Source organism: Pipra filicauda, unplaced genomic scaffold (assembly GCF_003945595.2).
Source record: "Pipra filicauda isolate LSUMZ 115617 unplaced genomic scaffold, ASM394559v2 scaffold21_size4447388_pilon, whole genome shotgun sequence".
In the NCBI taxonomy this organism is placed as follows: Eukaryota; Metazoa; Chordata; class Aves; order Passeriformes; family Pipridae; genus Pipra; species Pipra filicauda.
In genome coordinates, this window is record NW_024104332.1 from 3,122,023 (window position 1) to 3,141,603 (window position 19,581).

Consider the following 19,581-nt stretch of genomic DNA (forward strand, 5'->3'; position numbering starts at 1 on the left):
ACTAGCATATCCTTGAGTTATTTTAGACTTTATATTATCTGCCTTATATGCCATATTACTACAGTTGATAATTCCCTGATACTCCAACAAACTAAAAACAATCCATTGAGACTTGGACTTAAACTGAGTTTACCACTAAATACCAAAAATCCTTACGTATTGACAGTTGCAGTCAGTTTTATAGGGAAAGAACCAGCCAGGGTAAGAACCATGAAAAAAAAAGCTTATTTTTCATTTTTGTTTTACTGTGAGCAGTGAAGACAGGTGGAGGAAAAACTGAGACTTGTAACACCTTAGACCACTGAAAATTTTAAACAGTGGTATTTCCCTTTCTATGCTATGTTATAAAAGCCAGGAACAAAACTCTCAACTCCAGCACGTCCTACCTGGCTCTGCCCAGTGGCAGATGGATATTCTGGGGCTTGTTCAAGTCATGACATGCTTCCCTAACACCTTCTGCAGGGAGAGCCTGCCAGAAGGGGCTCCTCTAGGAGCTCAGTACTTCGCTGTTACCTTCCAAAAAAATAAAGAAAAAATAAAAATCAGTAAACCAATTCTTCATCCCTTAGTAGCGACTTAATTTACTCTAAAAAGTTCAGAAACGTGCTCGTGATTTCTCCCAGGGCAGTAAAAGATACTTGAAAGTCATCTGAAGAACACAACAATATTCCATTCAGGAATATCTCTAAATAATAGCTTTTTAGAGATCAACTGAAAACGTTCCCAGGTAACAAGCATCCAAACAGACAACTGATAACTAACTTCATTACACAGACTGTACCTCATGTATGGAACAGCACCTCTAGTTTCTTGGAGGCAACCAGCTGGTCCTTGAAAAACTTCCTTAGGAGTATCCAGCTAAAATTCTGAGGTCTTCTTCCATCAACAAACAGTCCTAAAATATTTGAGAAAGATTTCAGGGCTCTCCTTAAATGATTAAGATCTCCTTCCTTGAAGGCAATGAAGGCCTCCTTGGCTGAGCAAGTGATGAGGGTTCTTGTGACCAAAACTCGGCAGCTATGACTGTCCCCGTGCCCAAATAACACCCTGTCTCATCCCAGGTACATCTCCTCCAGCACAGAGGAGCAGAGGCACATCACCAGACCTCCAAAACAGCCACCCACAACTGACAGGAGGTACCACCTCAAGACACAAACCAGCAAAACCCACCCAAACTCATGGCAGCTACCTGGAGGCACTCAGCACCAGTTGCATGGTCAGGATAAAAAAAACACTACTTCCAATCTTTATGGAGTTACTTTCCTATTTATTTTACTTCTCCAGTGTTGAAAAACAAAAGTAATCTGCTGAGGCATCTCAACTGCCTACACATGACAAAAACTACAGGTATGCAAAATCTGGTGTCCTCTGCCCTTCCAATTTTCCCACTGGCTTAGGGAATAGCACTGCCTAGAGGTGGAAAATCAACTGCGTTTTCCAGCTCACAGAATTACAGGATGGTTTGGGTTGGAAGGAATCTTAAAGCTCATCTCATTCCACACTCTGCCATGGCAAGGACACTTTCCACTAGCCCAGGTTGCTCCAAGCCCTGTCCAACCTGGCCTTGGACACTTCCAGGGATGGGGCAGCCACAGCTTCTCTGGACAACCTGTGCCAGGGCCTCACCACCCTCACAGGGAAGAATTTCTTCCAAACATCTAAGCTAAATCTCTCCTCTCTCAGTTTAAAACCATTCCCCCTTGTTCTATCACTACCTGCCTGTGTGGAAGTTGTTTGGGGAACATGAGAGATGCCTTCATGGCAGACTTGGTTCCTGTTCCCAGAAAACAACAGTGTTAGTATGAAATAAAGGACATGAGTTCAAGGAGAGTTTGGACAACACTCTCAGGCACATGGTGGGGTTCTTGGGGTGTCCTGTGTAGGGCCAGGAGTTGGACTTGATGATCCTGATGGGTCCCTTCCAACTCAGCTCATTCTGTGATTCTATGACATGACGTCTTTTCGTGCACAAAGTAGAAGAGTCTCTGCTGTAAAGTATAAACTCAGTTGAACAGCACAACTACAGAACTGGGTTTTCCTCTCAAAACAGTTTTTCCATCTAAACTTGAAGAAACAGTTTGACATCTGTGATGGCAACTACCTCAGTTTATCAGAATGAACTAAAGAAATAATAGCCCAAATCCAAACCACAATCCCTATGGTCCTTTTGAATTGCTCATTTAAAATTCTAAAATAAATTAAGAAAGTCTAGCAACTGGTCACCACAATGAAAAAAAAAAAGCTTAGGAGAAAAGGACATACATGTTGCAATTGGAAAAAGCAATAAGTGCCGTTTATACATGATACAAAAGTTGTCAAATGTGTCTCCTTCCCTTGACATAAAACAAACTCTTTTTGAACTTATGTATAGAAAGCATTTGTTTGTAAGACACCGAAACCAAGTTCACTGACACTTCAAAAGCTATGAAAATTCAGCAGCTATTAAGCAACAGGAATCTATGGGTAGAAAACAAAAGGATGCTACTCCATGTCATAATATCCAAGCAGTGACTGCTTTTACTGCAGGTATCAAATAATAATATGTTCCTCATTTATTCTGGAATACTCAAATATTCAATACTCAGAGCAAACACAGCATAAATTATTTTTCAAACATTCTCTCATGAAAAATAGTTTCACATATTCACATAATACCAGCGAAGAACTCTTTATTTCTGACTTTTAATTTTGTCATCTCTTATGTTTGAAAAATTGTATTAACTGATGCCTTGGTACAATTGACAGCCTAAAGCCTCAACACAAAGTTTCAGTACTTGAAACAAAATGATTTCAAAATCAATGATTTTAATGCCACTCCTCCTTTTAGAGGATCATCTGTAAAAGCATGGGTAAGAGCAGTTACCTTAAAAGAGAATGTGATTGAAGCCGAAGGAATTATTCACATGAGCAAAATTACCATAAATGTGTTCAGGGGAACTTAAGCTTTAATCTTGTTGATGATTTCACTATAGGTAATGTTTAAACATTTACATTACTCATTTAGCTGTTTTAAACATTAGTCAAACTGAAATAGTACAATAATGCAACCTCCAGACTAAGCAGTAGCTTTTGAAAGGCAATGGAATTTAAGAAATCAAAAGTATTAGTACTTTTTAGACAACAGTTAAAAAAACCCCCTTAGTCTGGACTACAGATACACTGTGGACAGGAATTTAGGCTACAGGACCAGCAGGGACAGGACAACCGACCCATCCCAGCCACACTGACCAATTTTGGCACTGGAGGGAGATGCCCCACTTCTTTGCAGCAGACGTTCCTGCATCAACTGATAAAGCTGCTGGAAGCTCTTGTCTCTGCTACAGTGATTGACCAGGGGGTTCAGCTCAACACATTCTAAAAAAACACCTGTACAACCTCCTTCATGCTTCTTTTACGTGTGTTCAGCATATAATACAGGAATGCAAATCTTTCTCTCTTTGAACAGCAGCGATACTTTTCAGCCTCCAGAACAAGGCAGACTGATTATTTTCAGTCTTACTCCTACCCTAAGGCAAAGATTAGATGCATGTGAGCACTTTGTACTTAACATTAGTCTTCAGAAAAATGCCTCAGAATAATAAAAGATGCCAAATAAATATCACTCAGTTCAGCAGTGTGCGAAAACATGAGATTATGTCCTGCACTAAGGACGTATGAATATCTTCTCTAGCTTTTACAGTGCGAAGTCACTCTCCACAGTCCCTAAATGAACTTTATTGCTTCAGGAGTGCCAAACCAAGGCACCTTATTCTGAGACTTCTACTTTTAAACACCTAACCAAAGAATTCTTTAAGTTTGTTGGTGAGAAGCAACTTGATTGCAGTTTATACCACCAAGATGAAGATAAAGCAGTAGAAGAGGGTGCTGCAACTTCAGTAAAAAGACTTCACCAAACTAAAATCTACAGACTGGAAAAAGGGCTTAACACAGACACTGTACACATTTCATAGAATCACAGGAACACAGGACGGTTTGGGTTGAAAGGGACCTTAAAGACCATCTTGTTCCAACCCCACTGCCAGGGAGGGGACACCTTCCAGGGCAGGGACACTTCCCACTAGCCCAGGTTGCTCCAAGCCCCGTCCAACTTGGCCTTGGACACTTCCAGGGATGGAGCAGCCACAGCTTCTCTGGGCAACCTGTGCCAGGGCCTCCCCACCCTCACAGGGAAGAATTTCTTCCCACTATCCCATCTAACCCTGCTGTCTGTCAGTGGGAAGCCATTCCCCCTTGTCCTGTCCCTCCAGGTCCTTGTCCCAAGTCCCTCTCCAGCTTTCTTGGAGCCCCTTTAGGCACTGGAAGAGGCTCTAAGGTCTCCTCAGAGCCCTCTCTTCTCCAGGTGAACACCCCCAGCTCTCCCAGCCTGGCTCCAGAGCAGAGGGGCTCCAGCCCTTGGAGCATCTCCATGGCCTGCTCTGGACCCGCTCTAACAAGCCCATATCTTTTTTATGCTGAGGACCCCAAACCTGGACACAGTACTCCAGGTGGAGCCTCATGAAGGCAGAGGGGGAATTTTGGGCTTATCCTTTGACACTAATCCCAATGCCAATCATTCTCCATCAGCCTGCAGCTCATCAACAGCTTTCCCTGTGGGAGATACATCACGAAACTGTGTCTGTTGTGCTCAAAATGCCAGAAAGCACAAACTACACTGGGGAACCAAAAATCATGGATTGCATGTGCGTACCCAAAGCCAGGACACCCACTAACAGCCTTTCTACCAGGCTTAATATTATTATTTTTTAAATATATGTTATGCATCTAATGTGGGAGAGTTTCAGAGTTCTTTAATCCTTTGGCTTTAACTTGAACACTACAGGAACTCCACGCACAGGGAAGTTAAAAACACTATGAGAGAAACCTGAATCACGCTGTTTTCCTAACAAAGGATTGGGTAAGCTGGAAATCACGTTTCCAGGTCAGTTGTTTTCTTGCTGCTTCCCTATTTATGGATGTAGAGTCATTTTGTGATCTGGGCAGAGCTGGAGACTGCAGGAGAGCAAACTGGGTTTTTTTTCCCCAGGGAGGCCCACTCTGAGCCTGTCCCAGAGCTTGCATGGCATGCATGGCAGCAGCAAGCCAAACTTGAAGTACCCTGTGTTTGTGACTCAAGTCTAACTGACAATCTGCATTTCCATGGTGGAAGCTTCCAGGATTTTGGCATCTGTGTCTCATCACTGCAATATTTCAGGAAGAACAAGCTGCTGGACTTCTAAGAATATAAGTGTGTTACCTCTCACTTCTACAGTCACATTTCTGCTTTTCCCCCACTAAAATATGAGCATATTTGAAGAACTTCAAGCTGACTGTTGATGCACCTTGACTCCCAGTCAGTCTTCTGAGTTCCTCTCTAACACAAGACTGACTCACACTGTCCCTTCCAGAACAGTTCCTTGTGTTATTCAATATTAAAAATCTATATGTTAAAAAAAAACCCCCCAAAAAAACCAACAAACACCAACCACACATGGTGTAAAATCTGACTGCCATAACTACTCTGGTGTGTGGGCAGAGTGTTTGCCATCACAGAATATTAGACATTTTACAGCCACATTGTGCAGAAATGGCACTTACCACCTTCTTAGTCAAGAAATTGTAATACATCCCCCAAGTTTGATAAGACAAGCAAGGAAAGCACCCAGATTTGGATAGGGCAGGAGGAGAGGAAGAGAGAGGGAAGATGCTGGCATGACTGGGCACAGGTCAGGACTCTTGGCCTGTATTACTTGCACATGGAATCAGAATCACTAAGGATAAGAAATAACTCTAAGATCATCAAGTCCAACTGTTAACCCAGCACCTCCATGTTCACAACTGAACCATGTCCCCAAGTGCCACATCCACACACCTTTTGAATACCTCCAGTGATGGTGACTCCACCACTGCCCTGGGCAGCCTGTGTCAGCACCTGACCACCCCTTCAGTGAAGAAATTTTTCCTACTATTTAATCTAAACCTGCTCTGGCACAACTTGAGGCCATTTCCTCTTGTTCTGTCACTTGTTACATGGGAGAAGAGACTGACCCCTATGCGGCTACAATCTCCTTTCAAGTAGCTGTAGAGAGCAGTAAGATCCCCCTTCAGCAAAAACCACAGCAGAGGGCAACCCGACTAAGACTTGAGAGTGTATCAAGATGATGACTGGAGACCACAGAAGAGAGTTTTGATACAGTCTCCTCCAAGGGCTGAATTGTCAGGGGGTAACTCATACATTAGTCCTTTTAGTTCAGATAAAAACTGATAAATAGCTTTTCAGATAACATCTTTTGCTGAGTATTGAAAGTTGTTCCTGATAGCCAAAGGAAATGAGACCAATGAGAGTCGAAATACTTACATCTGTTTTACCTACTCAGTTAGTTACAAGAAGTGGCCCCAAAGAATCTTTCAGCAAGACAAATGTGAAACTATACATATTTAGAGGGGAAGAATTAATTAGTCGTTTATGAAAGTTTCAGATCATAGAATCACAAAATCGTTTGGGTTGGAAGGGACATCCAGTCCCACCCCCTGCCATGGGTAGGGACACCTTCCACCAGACCAAGTTGCTCCAAGGCCAATCCAGCCTGGCCTTTAATGATTCCAGGGATGGGCAGCAACGATTTCTCTGGGCAACCTGCGCCAGTGCCTCACTACCTTCAAAGTCAAGAATTTCTTCCTTATATCTGATCTAACGCTCTACATCTATCTACTCTCTTTCTGCTTAATGTCATTCCCCCTTGTGCTATCACTGCTTGTCCTTAAAGTGGGTAGAGAGAAGGAACATTTTTTCTTGCCATTTGTGTGGTTGGAAAAGTTCCAGTAACAAAAAAATAAAATACTAGGGCTGAAAAAAAATTGGTTAAAGGACTGTAATCTTGAATAGAAACACAGATGTTCAAAACGTGTCAAGCTGAAATAATTCATTTCACTGCTCCATATGAAATACAAAATGCTTGTCCCAACTTACATCCAAAACCTCACCTTTCCCTATGTTTGTGGGCTGTTCAGCTGTGGCTTACCAGAGCATGGGGATTCCCATACTGCTTGCGCTCTTTTCCACAAGCATCCCAACTAGCTCAGCTTTAACACCTGCTATAGCTATCTAGAGATCCATGTCTTGAGCTGCTGCAGCTCTCAGTGGCTTCTCCACCCTTTGTGCATTAATAGACAAGAGTCCTTCCAAATTTATAAGTTTTCCTTGAAATCGGAGGGCCCAAGTTACTTAAATGGTGGTTGCTCACAAAACTATACTATGGCAGTAACAGCTACTAGCAGCCATATTATAAAAAAAGGGGGGTGAAGAAATTTTGGTCTTAAAAAGGCACAAAAATATAAGTCATGTGGTTTTTTTACCCCGTCATGTGGTTTTTTTACCCCCAGGAGTTAATAAAATTTACATTTTAACAATGGGTGAGAGGAATGGTATTTATTTCAGTTACACATATTGAGCCTCCGGTGTTATTTTAAATATAATTTAGCAACATTACAACATCTTGGTGGTTTTTTTTGTTGATCCCACATTCGATCCTTCAGGTTCAGAAGCTTCAGAGAGGATCATGTACCCTATAATCAACCAAACTGTGTACTACCAGTTTACCAGAGATCTCACGTGCATCAGTGAAGCTTTGGTTAGAAACCAGAGTACTGACCTCACCTTGATATCCAAATGGCTTTTCCAAGTGTCTCCCTCTCAAGAAACTGTAACTCTTTTGTAACAGTCACCATCATCAGTCAGACGGGAAAGTGATGGAGTTAATACCACTTGTATCAATAAGAATAAATCAATGTGGTATTTGACAGGACACCATAGTAATTAACTAGTTCTGCAGAGATGATGGCATCTTCCAGAATGAGAGGGCTTAAAAAGGGAGAGGACGGTCCTGCCAGGGGGAAAATTTACTAATACAAGAGAATTATTAATATCAGGTACTTGTCACTGCATGAGGCATGGGAAAACTGCATACAGGACCTGTTTGCCATCTCTTGCAAATCAGCATCACTTCAAAGCAGAAGGCAAATAGGGAAGGACTAGAGGGTGATACATGGCACAGGGAGTTCAAGGGAAGTGTCTCAAGAGCTGCTCTGCCTAAAAAAACAAATCAGAGTCTGGCTGTGCAAATACAGGGGGGAGAGGGAAAGAGAAGCAATTATCCATCCTGGAAGGGAGCGCTGTACAGAACCAAGGGCAAGAAACAATCAATGCTTTTCAGGTAGAATTGATACACACTGCAAATGTTGGCAGAGCAAGTACAGTAGATTAGCCACAAGCACATCTATTTTTCTACACCATTCCAGAAAGCATGTCTGGGTGGCCCCAGGAGGAGGGCAGAGTTGCCAGCCTTCCATGTGTGTGCAGGCAGTCAGCAGCCAAGCAGCACCTGCTGCCATCCAGCCCCGAGCTGGCAAGGAAGGATGAAAACTCGAAGGGATGCCAGCCTTCACCTGGGGACATGGGGCACTTGCTTGTGGTTTTGCTGGAAACCAGAGTCGTGTTTCCCTTGCCTTGCTGTATCTCCCCTCCAGGCAAAAGCACAGCACTGCAGTGCCATGCAAGATGCCTGCTGCCATCCTCCCCACCTCACAGGGTACACACGTATCTGGACCATCACCACATCCTTCCTCTGTCTCTGCTGCTCCCCACACCTACACCAATACACACATAAGGCCCAAAGATGACCCCATCATAGGTCCCCAAGACTTTAAAAGCAGCAACAGATTACCAAAGAGAGGAGCATTGCTTCTGCACAGACTATGGTAGACCCGCTCCAGCAAGAGGGTGGAAATTTCCCGTTTCCCTGGCACACCAACTCAGGGGAGCAAATAACTCAAGACATAACACTTGCTTCAGGTTCAGTACAACAAAACTACAGAGAGAAAGAGCCATTTAATGCTATCAAGACTACCTAAGTGACCTCAGCCACAGAAGCAAAGAATACATTAGTTCATATGTGAAAAAAACCGTGTTGAGTGGAATTTGGATGATGCACCTCCTTTAGTGACCTTTTACTGCAGTAAAATTATTTTTAGACTGAAGTTTTTATTCTGGACAAAGTACTGCATATAAAATATACATATGCATGTATTTCATGTATATACACATACTGCATGAGTTTTCTGTGAAGTAAAGAAGCAGCTATTGATTCAGAAATACAGGGAGTTGGCTGTTCTCTGAAGGATAACTGAAGCACTGTGAACATGCACTATACAAGAAATCAAGACTTGAGCTCTGTGAGGTGAAATCCTTCAATAAGAACACCAGCAGCCTCCTAAGACATATCCAAAAGTCGGTTATTCAAAACTAATCCACTGCACTCACATTAAAGTAGCATTCACTAGCAATATTGCCAGGACAATGTACACCTGAAGTGCAGCAAACTGCTGGAGCAAGAGGTGTTTGTATGCATTTGAAGCACTACTGGATGTAAAAATACCCATGGATACAATTAATACAATTTTTGTATTTATTTGTATTTTGTATTTTTACAATTTATGTCCAGTTTGGACTACAGCAACGTACCAAACCTAGGCAAGAATACAAGAAGGCAGCAAGGAAGGTCACGACCCAGGGAGGAGCACAAATACCCAAGCCAAAACCTTTGCTAATGCTGAGGAGCTCTGCTACACTGAAAGCTACAGAGAGAAAAATTCCTCTCCCTACTTTCTACTACTGCACTCTAAAAGCTATGACCTTCAAATATTGGCTTTTTTTCCTTTAGCATTCAAGGCAGCCTGTTTCAGCCAAGCTGTCCTATAGATCAGGTGATACTCTGGCAAGAGAGTAACAGTCAATAGCCATATTCCTCAACAGAGCTTTTATTACAAGAATAAAATGCTGTATTTCCAGTCCCTTCCATATTCACTGAAAGCCATCAAGAGCAGCTATTTAGAAAACGTTCTCACATCTACTGGGGAAGCTCGCTTAAGACTGGAAAGCCAACTTTAAAAGAAAGTAAATCTACTGAACAAGTGACTGAGAAAAGAATAGATTGAAAGGAGAGCAAAGAACAGCTCTTCTTGGGGTTGTCCTGTGCAGGGCCAGGAGTTGGACTCCATAATCCTTGTGGATCCCTTCCAACTCTGGATATTCTGTGAACTCTGAACTTAAAGCAGGTTTATGCTGAAAGCCAGCAGGGGCACCACGGATGCTGAGAGAAGCTGTGTGTGTCCATACTCGAGCTGGGCAAACTGAGAAGGACCTCAGAAGGACCATGGCTCCCATTCAGCTGAGCTGCTGACTCTGAAACCAGACTAAAGTCTGCACGAGGAGCAGTTGGTTTTGTCTGAGAAAAAAATGCACGAGAAGAGATGAAAAATGAGCAGTGGGGTTGGGGATACTGTCCAGTAGTACTGGGCTACAAAAAAGCCAGTCAGCCATCACCATCTGAAATGCAGCCATAGGAGAACGACAAGCTGAGAAAAAACTATGGAGTTAGAGGAACACTAGCTATATTTATTTAAGCTATATTTATCCAAGTTATCATATCTACTCCTTCTCCGGAGTGACGTGACCGTGGTCTAATGTTAAGAGATGATATTCCTGGTGTGCTGGAGGCCTCAGCAGAGCTGGGAGCAGAGGGGACAGGGCAGGCAGAGTCGCTAGGCACAGCGGCCATGCAAACTCGGTACCTTCGGCAAACGGGGGTGAGCAGCCGAAGCAAGGCATTGGCGCTGCTCCCGTGCAGCAGGAGCGAGACGGGATGCGGGATGCGCCGAGATCAGCAGGGCGGAACGAGCTTCCCTCCCCGCCCCGCTCGGTACCACGGAGAGCTCCCTCCCATCCTTCCTTCCTTCCTCCTTCCCTCCCTCTCTCCTCACCAGTCATTTTACTTTCCAAGCAGGAAAAAAACCCCAAAACATATCACAGACCGTATCTAAGGAATTTGTACACAGAAGAAGTACTCTTGATTGCACAGAAGTTATAAGCATGAAGAATGGTACTGTCTTCCAAAAATATAAATAAATTACCACCTTGGCAATAAATACAAGCCAAAGCCCAAAAGCACTATTTTAGTTCCAGGCAAGTTCAATTCATAGATCTTATTAATAGTGAACCTGATTCCTTTAGGAACTTAGGAGCAGCAGAAGGAAAAGCATATAAGAAGATTAGGTTAATACTATATTTAAGCATATGTAAGGACAGTGAATGAAATACTGATTATTCACTCATTTAATTCAAGAAAAACAACCATTTACTAAGAATAGCTTTCAGGGGATAAGAGAAGAGAAACTAGGCTGCACCAGGGGAAAAAAAACCCAACCAACAGAGCTACAGTAGTACTCACTATCCCTCATTATCCGCATTCGTCAGTACTAAAGTCTGCGGAAATCAATTGATATCAAAGCATCAAGCAAGGACAAACTACCCAAAGGCTTTCAGACTAATGCACCATTTGCACTAGTTGAGAAGCATTCCCAACTCATTATGATCCTCATGGAAAACAGCAGAGTTGTATTTAATGTAACTTTCTGGATTTTTTGTAAAGACACACCGAAAAACCCAATTTTGTTGGTTTTTTGTTGGATGGAAGGACCTGACAGTCCTCACGGAATAGAGGGGAGGCTACTGGGCTTGAGCTGTCACCAGTTTGAGCATGTACAGTAGGTTCTGGAGTGAAGAGAGGATTTTCTCCATTTTCATGAAAGGTTTTTCTGGGAGACTTTGCCCCTTTGCCTGTACCTTGCCAAAAGCACAGGCACATATGCTCCCAACCAGACCTTCCTGCTTCCGCTTGCCTCAGCTGCACTTTTCTGTCTCACATTCTTAAGAGCTGCCAACTCAGCGAAGGGTCCCAATTTAGCTGCTGATTAATCAAAGTCTGAACACTCATTAGGGATAGAAGCACAGTCCAATCACAAACTTATAGGCGGTGGACGTGCCCCTGTAGCTCATCTCTGCACTCACTGTCCCCCAAGGGAGCCTGCACACGCTCTCCCACCTCCATGCCAGCCCAAGCACAGAGATGGAGACAAGCAGGAGATTGTCACAGAATCACGGAATCATTAAGTTTGGAAATCACCTCTAAGACCATTGAGTCCAATCATTAACCTAACACTGCCAGGTCCATCACAAAACCATGCCCCTGTGTACCACATCTATGTGTTTTTTGAACACTCAGAAGCATGTTCCCAACTCAAATTAAAATGCTGGTGCACACACTCAACCCACAACTGCCAGGATCACTGGTTTGAGTTAAGCATTAATTTCCAGCTCCTCTTTGTTATCAAAACACAGTATCACATGACATCCAACTGCAGAACACCACTTGGCGCTGGTAAGCGGCGGGAGATAAAAAGCATCTGTGAAAATATGACTACAAGAAAGTCTGTATAATACACATTAAATCCCAGGAAAGCAGATCTGCTCTTAGAGCTCCAATGATAACACTTAGAGTGCTTCTAACCAAGAGAGGGGCTGCAGTTCCAGAGAAGACATCAAAGCCACCGCTGCTGAGAAAATGTAAGTGTGCCACATGGCTACTCTGAAAAGCTTACAGATAAAAAACAATGGGAATATGCTTTAGTCCATCTGGAAAAGATGACCCTGGTTTAACATGGAATATGACTGGACAGTCGCCTGTGAAACAGCACCCAGACTTTGTGCAAGACCCCACAGGCAGCAGGTCCAAGGGGCTGCAAATCTGCACAGAGTCAGCATCCAAAAGGGGCTGCTCAACCAGCTGACAAGTTGTAGCTACCAAAATTTAAGTGAGAAAATGCTATTTCTCTCTCAGATTCAGAAGCTATTCTGAAGGAGATCTCTCTCCCCACATAACACCCCGTACTAGTTTCTATTCTGTGGAAAACACACACTACAAAGTGCTTTCCAGGTGTAAACTTGACTGAGGGCTATTGGGGTTATAAAAGTGAGTAAGCATCTGACAAAAGAGAAGTTATTTCCCCCTCCTTTGATCTCCCAGTGTGAGCTACTTGTGCATGTCAAGAGCAAGCTTTAAAACGTGGGTAGTGGAGGAGGGATATAACCCTGGTTCCCCCACTGAGCCAGCTTTATTACAAGTTTCTCCCAAACAAAGCACAGTTCAGCCATCAGCTTATATTAATTCTTCTCATTTTTGAGAGATTTACATATACCAGCACTGATCCTCTGTTTTTAGCCGTGAAAAGCATGGCAAGTCTAAGGCCAAAAGCAGCATTGAAATGCATTATCTTAGTCTGGGTTTGATCAGAATGCATTTTTTTCTTACTACCTTCCAAAGAGCAGCCAGGATGGACCACGCCAAGGCTCCATCATCTTGAGGGCTGTACTCTTCCCCCAGAGCAAGCCTACAGAGATATTTTCCTTCAATACTCCCTCAAGTCCCTAGTAATTTCTGCTGCACAAATTTCCTGATTTACGGTCTGGACCTTGGTATTTATATTATCCCTAGCTGGAGTCTTCTGCTGGGGTTGGCCAGACTTTTCCATCTAATCTGCATGGAGTGCAAACTTTATTAATGAAAATATAGGGCTGATCATGCTTTTGAATTAAAGACCCCACTATGCTCTTACTGGAAGTCATACAAAGAGTTCTGGGGGGGTTTTATTAAGTACTCAGTACCAGTGCTCAATATTTGAGGGGAAAAATAAAAATGCATTTTGATTCAGAATGGCCTTTGTAAAAGAAGTTTTATAAAATCTGCATATAAAGAAAGAAGTCAAAGATAATTTTTTCCCCTCTAATAATTTTCCAGCAGGCTGTGCACAAATATTAGAGTATAACTAAGCAAGGAAAAAGGCAGTGAAAGCTTAAAACTTAAAGGTTCATTTGCTAATAAAGTTGAGGAGCTGAGTAAATCAATCTAAATAAAAATCAGCCTCATTTTAGACACACTGAACACTTTCAGCAGAAGCCCTTCAGAATGGCAAAGGCAGGTACTAATTATCTCTGCAAATCTCAAAACCTACACAAATTAAATGGGAAAAAAATACTCCTAGTTGAGGCTGCCTCACAATTCCTATGTAAAAACTTCATTTTCACATTACATCTTGCAAATGAAAAAAACTAGTGTTTTCCATACTTCCTTGTTCTCTTTTTGATCAGATTTTAAACAGTTCATCTCTTTCCAGAGCTGATACAACAAAATTAAGAGCAGAAAGGAGGAGCCATTGGTAAATTGAAAGTTTGAACTTTAAATTGGCATTGGTATAGTCCTCAAACACAGTATTACCCATGGCCCACCACCAAATTTTTAATGCAACTTAAAAGTATCATAATAACAAAAGCATCAGGAAACAAAGTAATCAGAGACTATCCTCTACCATGTAGTACCAAACTCACCCCCAAATGAGGAAGATTTCTACTTTAAATTCAAAATAGAGTATATTCCTCCCACGTTTTCTCTGAACGAGGATACTCAGGATACTCACCATCTTACCCCCAGGACTCGAGATGAAGATCCAAGAGTCCATTCTATTAAAATCTCTTTAAAACAAATTAAACACCAAAATTCCTCTTCAATCCACTGAGCAGCCCTTCCTTTTGCATCTCTGCCAAAAGCACTCTGCGCAGAAAAATCCTGGCCCGGGTGCTTTCCTGCACCTATAAAAGGACATTATCCCAAACAACTGCAAGAGCCTTTACAGGGAAATTCAAAATCTTCATTCATCTCCCTCCCACTTCAGCCCCCAAGGGCAAGGTGAAGAACTGTACCCAAAACCTTTCTTCTATCACCTATGACAATGAAAGATTGCTGGTTAGATCACTCCTCTCCACCTCCACGATGGAGAACAAGGATACTCAGGAAAATAAGGATACAGCTTCTACTGGAACTACCTGTGAAACTTGAATTTCTGTTTGTCTCCCTCCCACAAACATCCTCTGATGTCCAATAATATCTCTCTGCACTCAGCCAACAGCTTTTCTTTCAGCAGAGCACTGATGTGAGAACTTCCTCCTCGCAGATTCCTGCCCTCACACAACTTCTCAGCACTGGCCTGTGACATATCTGCTCTCTTGTCAGATCTGATGGACTTTTTCAAGGTGTTGACCAATTTGATTTAGAGACACTGCCATTGTGATGCCATGCAACGGGAAATCAAGCTCAGAAGCACAGGGAGGTGGCAGGAGTTCCCAATAAAGACATTTTTTATGAAGCAATCCTGATTTAAAAGCACAAACAGCATCCTCACTTTAGGAGACAGAAACACAAACAGACCTACCCTGAACCATCAGGGAAGACATTTCTCCACAAGAAAAACAAAGCACCATTCCTCTTAAAGCACATAAAGGAAAAAAAAAATATTAAAAAAAGTAACACAATCCACAAAGACATAAACCCCTAACGCTGTAGGAAGGACAGAAGCTTCTGGCCTCTGAGCTCCCTGGCTTCCATAGATACTCATATCACATATAAAAGCTCAGTAACAACCAACTTCCACCAACACACACATCACTACTGAAAGCAGCCCGACCCCTGTAACCCAGGCTCCTCTAACCAGGCGATACCCACAGAGGATACTCTGGAATCAGGTTATTCCCTGGCTGTGCCGGCAGCAGGCTGGCCGTGCATCCGTGGGGACAGCACTGAGTCACAGCCCTGGGCAGCCAGAACTGACTCAGCTCCGTGCTTCCCGCCGGGAACAGAGGCTCAAGGTAACCCCGTGCAGCTTTTGTGGAGGGGATGGATTCCTTCGGCACAGGGAGAGACAAACACCGCGGCCGACACAGAAGCAGAGAATAGAAAGCGATCCCAATCCCCTTTGCAACCAGACATTCTTGAGAGGATGATTGTCGGGAGCATCACTCTGGGCTCAGCTCCCACAGCAGTATCAGTTATGTGGGTTTCCTTTTTTATTTTTTTTTTTTACATTAATTATTTTTTAAATGCACAGAAGTGCTGCTGCTGTGGTCAGCTACAGCCTCCAGTACTTACAGCTGGCTTCTGCCAGCTCCCAGAGTCTGCTGATGGCCTCTTCAAGGATTTAAATTGCAAAAATAACTATTTCTCATACCTACCAAGGATTTTAATTGCAAAAGTAACTATTTCTCATACCTACCATACCAAAAAAAAAATATTCACTTAAAGGACTGAAAAAAATGTTAAACAGTAGGAAAGAGCAAAAACAACCAGCCACACTGTCTGCAAACAGGAAAGAAACTTGCTTTAAAACGTCATTTCATTTGCTTACATAATCAACTCACCAGGCTTTTTTTTTTTTTTTTTTTTTTTGGTCATGCAAAAATTTCTACTATAGAGGTATTTCCTTTAAAACTAAGGTACATAAATAACAGTTTCTACTGATAAATACAGCCCAAACCCACAGTTTCAATCTTCGGCACTTAAACGTAAGCTGAAATCCATGCTGCAGCAGCTGCACGGCCTGAGTGTCAAAGGTGCCAAGCACCTACTGGTTTCAGAAACAGCAAGAGCACTGGTCTCTCTTCATCAGACCACGTCCTCAGACATTCCAGCAAAGATCCCCAGGGTCCTGCACCCACCAGATTTCAAACACAAAAAGTACCAGCCTGACAAGATGCTCCCACTGCTAGCACCTGGAGACAACCTACTTCAGCCTCACCTAAAACCGCCCTGGCACCCGGGAGCACTAACACACTCAATCCAGCCCTCACAGGCAAAGAAACACTCCTCATCGGGGGCACAACCACCACTACTGTCCCCAAAACTTCCTCAAATCACAGATGACATCTCCAAAACACCAATGCTGAGTTGCCATCACGCTGTTTGAACAGGAATGCCCTGTTCCCTCACAGGATCTCTGGAGGCAGCGGTGTGGGGGAAGTTTGCCAAGGAGACTTTTACTCACTCAGCATGCTGCTGAGGGCTCTTCCATTCCCAAAACACACACAGCCCATTTCCATTGCCTAAACACACACAGGCCACAAAAGGGCACTAAACTTTCAACTGAGCAGATAAATCTGGATAAACTGGGGGCAAATATCAAAATGGGCTGAGGTCTGTGAGCACAGCAGGAGTAAAGTTATGAGACATCTCCCATTTCAGACACCAAGCACAATGTCCTTCCTGGTACCTGCTCAGAAAACAAGTGTTCATAGAGCAAATTCTCCTCCTGCTGAAGAAAGCTGGGCTTTTTTTTTCCCCCCTTCTCTCGAGCAGGAGCCAGTGCTCTTGCACAACAGCAACACCAGAGAAGCCTTGGCCAGCATGCTGGCTGTTGAAAACAAACTTTAACAAGCACGTGCGCATGGGAAGTTTGGGCCACAGCTCATCCGTCACGCCCTGATAACCACCCAGAAAAACGTGAGAAAATTCCTCATGCAATCCTTGTTCTCAACTGCTGAAAGCAAGAGCTGTGCACTCACGCAGCTGTGCCTCGGGAAACTTGGGGAGGGCATCCTATGAGGGAGCAGCACAGCCAGGATCAGGCAGCGCCTCAGAGCAAGAGCGATGCACCATCACTGGGCAAAGCCAACTGCTGGCCACCTCTCTGTCAGAGTGGCAGTGCACAGAGCATGGATTTCATGGAAAAAACATGACCTTGGGCTGCCAGAGGAACAGTGGGAAGCTTTCTGCGTGGCTGTGTCAGCCCTGAACAGCGAGGGTTACTGAGCCTTGCCTCTGGTCAGCACACAATTACATTCTGTAAGGGCCAAGGACCACATTATTCACTGCAGCAGGAAAAAAAAAGACAGAAGATTTGGCAAAACCCCCAAAAGCATCTATCTTGGACATCCCAGAAGTAACAACAGTCATTCAAGATGTGACTCGTTTATACTACGAGGCTCATTACGCAGGGGCCTGCCTATTTTTAGAGGTAGATATCACTACAACTGAGTGCTAGATAAACCCAAACAATTATTTCAAAAGGGTATTCCATCACTAATTATTCTAAACATCTTGTGCACTCTGGAAGGTTGGCCTGCTGCCACTCTCCAGCATAAAACAGCTCCGAGAAGGACGCTACGACTTCACTCAAACAGTGGTGATGGGTAACTCGCAAAGCCAGCAGCGTGTCTGTGAGAGCCCCACGGCCACAGAGAGCTCATTATCGCTTGGGTAAAATAAAATATAATAAGAACCGAGACTGTAACCTTGTTTACGCTACAAAATACATGAAGGTTTGAGGGTTTTTTTAATGTGCCACCGAAAAGAAAAATAAATAAAAGCCCAGGCCATGGACCAGTGAGGCTGACAGTGGCCACGCTGCTCATGCATCGATTTTGTGGTTTCACCAGCCCAAGTGCAGAGTCCCGAACGCTCCACAGCCCCTCTCTGGCACGACTCCCTCACCGGAGCCTTGAGAGGTGCCAGGTGAAGACGGGCAGAAACCAAGCGTGGCCCGGGCCAGCGCTGCCCCTCGGTCACCAGGCACCAGACAGGCGCCCTTCGGGGGAACGTTTTTTTAATCAAACGAGACTTTTAACAGCACAATCACAGACCTCACGACCGCAGTTCCGCTCCAGCGCAGACCAAATCCAACCAAATCCCGGAGGAACTATGAAAACCAAAACCCACCGGGGGCCACAGCAACAGACGAAAAAGGGCTCAGGGGTGGCGGAGGGGGGTGGGGTGGAGGTTATTCAGCCGGGAAGGGAAGGCGCTGGGATGTGCCGCCGCGTTTCACGCCCGAGCTGCTCTCCAAGGACGCGCCGCCTCCCGCTGCAGAGGGCGGGCGGCGGGGCCGGGGGCGCCGGACCCAGCACCGCCAGAGGGGCTCGGCGGCCCGGGGGGCACCGGGGGAAGGGGAGGGCGGTCAGGCCACCCCTCCGCGGCGGCGGGGTCCGGGCACGGCGGGTTCCCCGGTCCCCCGCGGCCCCGAGCGCCCGGGGAAGGCGCCGCGCTCGGGAAGGAGCCCCCGGGGCGGGCGGCCGGGGCCAAACTTCCCGCGGCGCCGCTACCCCCTCAAAATGGCTTCGCCGCCGCGGCCCCTGCCCGGGTGAGTCCGTCCGGGCGCCCGCCCCCGCCCCGCCGCCGGTACCGGCCGGGCCCCGCTCCGCGCCGCACTGCGCCCCCGCACCGGCGCCCTCGCCGCGGCCCGACCCCGCCGCGCTCAACAGGTGCGGGGCGGCCCGGGCCCGCCGCCACCGGCACCGGCGCCGGCACCTGCCACCGCGTCAGGACCTGGACAGGTCCCGCGGGGCGCTCCCGCCGCTGCCGCCCCGGCTCACCTCCCGCGGCGCCGCGCCGCTGTCCCGGGCCCCGCCGCCGCCGCTCCGCCATGCGCGGCCCCGGCCGAGCCCCGCGGCGGCCCCGCTGCGCCGCCGCCGCCGCGGCCCCGCGCGCGCGCCGCCGACGTGCAGGCCGCACCGGGCCCGCCAGCGCCGCGAGCCCCGCGCGCGGGGAGGGGCGGGGCCGCGGGCATCGCCACCGCCCCCATTGGCGGGGCGCGCGCGCGGGGAGGGGCCGTCGGCGGTCGCGCGCTCTCGCAGTGCGGGGGATGGCGACGGGGGGGCGGGGCTTGGCCGTTCTGAGGGCGGCTCTGATTGGGCGAGCGCGGGGAGAGGCGGAGCGAGGGGCGGGCATTAATTAATCCCCCCCCCCCCCCCCCCCCCCCCCCCCCCCCCCCCCCCCCTCAGGGAGCCCCCTGCCGCGTTGGGATCCCCGCTCCCGCAGCCTCTCCCTCAGGGAGCCCCTGCCCAGTTGGGATCCCCCGCTCCCGCAGCCTCTGCCCAGGGACAGCCGCAGG

At 45.9% G+C, this 19,581-nt stretch overlaps 1 protein-coding gene across 3 annotated transcripts in view; it reads right to left on the minus strand.

The window, feature by feature from the left end:
• Window positions 1–19,097, minus strand: part of ADARB1 (adenosine deaminase RNA specific B1) — a 67,778-nt gene extending 48,681 nt beyond the window's left edge. Inside the window, exon 1 of one of the 3 annotated variants that reach the window (XM_027752012.2) lies at window positions 19,064–19,097. The gene's annotated coding sequence lies outside the window, so the exon portion shown is untranslated. Of the gene's footprint in view, window positions 1–386; window positions 484–781; window positions 896–19,063 lie in introns of those variants that run through there. The other 2 variants (XM_039381362.1, XM_027752014.2) reach the window with 2 other exon arrangements.
• Between the last annotated feature and the right edge of the window lie 484 nt (window positions 19,098–19,581).